The following is a 5,578-nucleotide window of genomic DNA, read 5'->3' on the forward strand; positions in this document are numbered from 1 at the left end:
CATGGCAATCTTATGTTTGTTCTCTTGTCTCTCAGCCTGTTAAATTTTTTTTAAATGAGATGTTTTAAGATAGACTCTCTTCTTGTTTAGCCATTAAGTCTTGTTTGCAACACTAGACTGTAGCCTGCCAGGCGCCTCTGTCCTTGGGGTTTCCCAGGCAAGAATATTGGTGTAGGTTGCTATTTCCTTCTCCAGTTTTTTTCTTTTAATCGCATGGGTGAATTATTATACATGTGTCTTCCATTTTTTTCTGATAAGTCAGCTATTGTTCTCACTGATGTTACCCTGTACATAAGTCAATTTTATCTCGTTGCTTTCAAAACTTTCTCACTGTCTTCAAAATTGAGTAGCTTGACTATAATGGATATAAGTGTAGATGACTTTGAATATATTCCATTTGGAATTCATTAGATGTATGGACAGTTTTTCCAACAGATTTGGAAAGTGTGGGGCCAATATCCCTTCATTTTTTTTTTTTTTGCTGTCAATTTTGCTCCTCTTCTTGCATCCCCATTATACCTTTGTTGATTGTGCTTTTCTGTGTCCCACAAGACTCCTAGGCTCTATTCATTTTTCTGCATTACAAAAATTTTTTTTTTTCAGATTGGATAATCTCTATTGGTTCATCTTCAAATGCACCAATTCTTTTCCCTGCCTGCTCAAATCTATTGTTGAGCTCCTCTGGAAAATTTTTGTTTTTCAACTCCAGGACTTCCATTTTGTTCTTTTATGTTTTATCATTTCTATCTCTTTATTGTTAGTCTCCACTAGATAGATCATTGTTATCATAATTTTCTTTGTTTAAACATGGTTTTCTCTAGTTCTTTCAAGGTATTTATACCAGCTTGTTTTGAAGTCCATTTGCTAAATCAACACCTGGGGCCTCCAAAGGTAGTTTCTATTGCTTATCTCTTTTTCTGTGTGTAGATTACACTTTCCTATTTCTTTGTATGTCTTACAGTTTTTTTTTTTTCTGCATATAGGACATTCTAGATAATATATTGTAGCAATTCTGAATTTTGATTCCTCCAGAGCTTGTTGTTTTTGCTTTTTTTAAATTTGTTAAATGACTTGCCTTTGAATGCTGTTTTTCCTGTAATGTGCAGTCTCTGATGTTTCTGCTCATCATAGTTTACAGTGAAAGACAAAATGCTGTTCCCTAGGATCACCAGGCAAGGATGTCTGATTATACTGCTTATATTCGATATTACATTCATGGTTTTTGCCAGCATAATAGCTCAGGATAAAGAAGTGAAAGTCATCTAGGTTGGAAAAGAAATAAATCTCTCTTTCTTCACAAACTACACGATCTTCTATGTAGAAATTGAATGAGTTAAACAAGGTTGCACTGGCAGAGTAGAAGTACATGAGCTCATCTTCTTCTGCAAGAACACCAAAATTGCTACTAGCTGCTGAACAACCATTGACAGGAGGATGCTAGAACCCACCAAGGAAAAGATACCCCATGTCCAAAGAAGAGGCTGCAATAGGGGTGCAATCATGTGAAAATCAAACCCCATACCCACCAGAGACTCTTGGAAGGCAAAAACGAAACAACTTGTGTGCACCAGGACCCAGGGAAAGTAAGAGTGACTCCCACTAGAGACAGCCTGATTTGCCTGTAAGTGTTTGAGTGTCTCCTGTGGAGACGTGGGTCAGCAGTGGCCTGCCATGCGGAGGGGGGCACTGGCAGCATCAGTCTTGGAAGGCACAGCATGCTGGCATAAGTCCTCTTTGAAGAGGTCACCATTAGCCCTACCATAGAGCCTGGAGCTCGACCATAGAGGTGATGAGTGGGTGACCCCACAAACTGGAGAACAATTATACCAAAGAAGTTTTCACTCTACTGTGAAGGTTCTAGTCCCCAAATCAGGCTTCCCTATCTGGGGATCTGGTAAAGGGACTTCAATCCCCAGGTTTGAAGATCAGAAGGATTTGATTACAGAACTTCCACAGGACTAGGTGAAACAGACTTTTGGAAGGGATCAATGAAACCTTGGGTGCACTAGGGCCCCAGTGAAAGAAGTGACCTCAAAAGAGACTGAGCCAGACATTCCTGTGAATGCTTGGAAGTCTCCTGTGGAGGCTTGGGTTGATAATGGCCTGCCACGGAGTCAGGTCACTGGAAGCAACAGTTAATGAGAAACATGACTTGTTGGTATCAGTCCTCTTTGAGGAGGTAGCCATTCGCTGTCCCATAGAGACTGCAGACCCCAGGACTGAGCTGCTCAAGGCCAAACTACAGGAAAGGAGCACAGCCCCATCCATCAACAGAAAATTTGATTAAAGGTTTACTAAGCATGACCCTGCCCACCTGAGTAAGACACAGTTTCCTTCACAGCCAGTCTCTCCTGTCAGGAAGCTTGCATAAGGTTCTTTAAAAATTTTATTTATTTATTTTTTATTGAAGGATAATTACTTGACAGAATTTTGTGTTTTCTGCCAAACCTTAGCATGAGTCAGCCATTGGTATACATATATCCCCTCCCTTTAAAAACTCTCTCCCATTTCCCTCCCCACCCCACCCCTCTAGGTTGATACAGAGCCCTTGTTTGAGTTTCCTGAGCCATACAGCAGATTCCCGATGCCTATCTATTTTACATATGATAATGCAAGGTTCCACATTACTCTTTCCATACATCTCACCTTCTCCTCCCCTCTTGCCATGTCCATAAGTCTATTCCCTATGTCTGTTTCTCCACTGTTGCCCTGTAAATGAATTCTTCAGTAATATTTTTCTAGATTCTGTATATACGCGTTAGATTATGGTATTTATCTTTCCCTTTCTGACTCACTTCACTCTGTATAGTAGGTTCTAGGTTCATCCACTTCATTAGAACTGACTCAAATGCATTCATTTTTATGGCTGAGAAATATTCCATTGTATATATGTACCACAGCTGCTTTGTCCATTCATTGTCAATGGACATCTAGGTTGCTTCCATGTTCTAGCTATTGTAAACAGTGCTGCAATGAACAATGGGATACATGAGTCTCTTTCAGTTTTGGTTTCCTCAGGGTATATGCTTAGGAGTGGGATTCCTGCGTCAAATTGTGATTTTATTCCTAGTTTTTTAAAGGAATCTCCATACCATCTTCCATAGTGGCAGTATCAGTTTACATTCTCACCAACAGTGCAAGAGCATTCCCGTTTCTCCACAGCCTCTCCAGCATTTATTGTTTGTAGACTTTTTGATGAGTGCCATTCTGACCGGTGTGAGGTGATATCTCACTGTAGTTTTGATTTGCATTTCTCTAATAATGAGCTATGTTGAGCATCTTTTCATGTGTTTGTTAGCCATCTGTATGTCTTTGGAGAAACGTCTGTTTAGGTCTTTCCCCACTTTTTGACTGGCTTGTTTTTCTGGTATTGAGTTGTATGAGCTGTTTGTATATTTTGGAAATTAATCCTTTGTCAGTTGTTTCATTTGCTATTATTTTCTTCCATTGTGAGGGTTGACTTTTCACCTTGATTATAGTTTCCTTTGCTGTGCAAAAGCTTATAAGTTTAATCAGGTCCTGCTTGTTTACTTCTGTTTTTATTTCCATTACTCTAGGAAGTGGGTCTAGAGGATCTTGCTTTGAGTTATGTCTTTGAGTGTTCTGCCAATGTTTTCCTCTAAGAGTTTTATAGTTTCTGGTCTTACCTGTAGGTCTTTAATCCATTTTGAGTTTATCTTTGTGTATAGTATTAGGAAGTGTTCTAATTTCATTCTTTTACATGTAGCTGTCCAGTTTTCCAAGCATCATTTATTGAAGAGGCTGTCTTTGCCCCATTGTGTATTCTTGCCTCTGTTGTAAAAATTAAGGCACCCATAGGTTCATGGGTTTATTTCTGGGCTTTCTAGCTTGTTCCATTGGTCTATATTTCTGCTTTTGTGCCAGTACCATACTGTCTTAATAATTGTAGCTTTGTAGTATAGTCTGAAGTAAGGAAGGTTGATTCCTCTAGCTCCATTTTGTCTATTCAGGGTCTTTTGTGTTTCCATATGAATTGTGAAATTTTTTTGTTCTAGTTTTGTAAAAAATGTCCTTGGTAATTTGATAAGGATCTCATTGAATCTGTAGATTGCATTTGGTAGTATAGTCACTTTCACAATATTGATTCTTCCTTTCCAGGAACATGGAATATCTCTCCATCTGTTTATGTCATCTTTGATTTCTTTCATTCAGTTCATTTCAGTCACTCAGTTGCTCATTCGTGTCTGACTCTTTGCGACCCCATGAATCGCAGCACGCCAGGCCTCCCTGTCCATCACCAACTCCTGGAGTTCACTCAAACTCATGTCCATCGAGTCAGTGATGCCATCCAGCCATCTCATCCTCTGTCATCCCCTTCTCCTCCTGCCCCCAAGCCCTCCCAGCATCAGAGTCTTTTCCAATGAGTCAACTCTTCACATGAGGTGGCCAAAGTACTGGAGTTTCAGCTTTAGCATCATTCCTTCCAAAGAAGTCCCAGGGCTGATCTCCTTCAGAATGGACTGGTTGGCTCTCCTTGCAATCCAAGGGACTCTCAAGAGTCTTCTCCAACACCACAGTTCAAAAGCATCAATTCTTTGGTGCTCATCTTTCTTCACAGTCAAACTCTCGCATCCATACATGACTACTGGAAAAACCATAGCCTTGACTAGACGGACCTTAGTCAGCAAAGTAATGTCTCTGCTTTTGAATATACTATCTAGGTTGGTCATAACTTTCCTTCCAAGGAGTAGGCATCTTTTAATTTCATGGCTGCAGTCACCATCTGCAGTGATTTTGGAGCCCCCCAAAATAAAGTCTGACACTGTTTCCACTGTTTCTCCATCTATTTCCTATGAAGTGATGGGACTGGATGCCATGATCTTCATTTTCTGAATGTTGAGCTTTACGCCAAATTTTTCACTCTCCTCTTTCACCTTTCATCAAGAGGCTTTTTAGTTCCTCTTCACTTTCTGCCATAAGGGTGGTGTCATCTGCATATCTGAGGTTATTGATATTTCTCTCAGAAATCTTGATTCCAGCTTGTGTTTCTTCCAGTCCAGCATTTCTCATGATGTACTCTGCATATAAGTTAAATAAGCAGGGTGACAATATACAGCCTTGACATACTCCTTTTCCTATTTGGAACCAGTCTGTTGTTCCATGTCCAGTTCTAACTGTTGCTTCCTGACCTGCATACAGATTTCTTAAGAGTCAGGTCAGGTGGTCTGGTATTCCCATCTCTTTCAGAACTTTCCACAGTTTGTTGTGATCCACGCAGTCAAAGGCTTTGTCATAGTCAATAAAGCAGAAATAGATGTTTTTCTGGAACTCTCTTGCTTTTTCCATGATCCAATGGATGTTGGCAATTTGACCTCTGGTTCCTCTGCCTTTTCTAAAACCAGCTTGAACATCAGGAAATTCACGGTTCACGTATTGCTGAAGCCTGGCTTGGAGAATTTTGAGCATTACTTTACTAGCATATGAGATGAGTGCAATTGTGCGGTAGTTTGAGCATTCTTTGGCATTACCTTTCTTTGGGATTGGAATGAAAACTGACCTTTCCCAGTCCTGTGGCCACTGCTGAGTTTTCCAAATTTACTGGCATATTGAGTACAGC

This window comes from Capra hircus, chromosome 7 (assembly GCF_001704415.2).
Source record: "Capra hircus breed San Clemente chromosome 7, ASM170441v1, whole genome shotgun sequence".
NCBI classification, from domain to species: Eukaryota; Metazoa; Chordata; class Mammalia; order Artiodactyla; family Bovidae; genus Capra; species Capra hircus.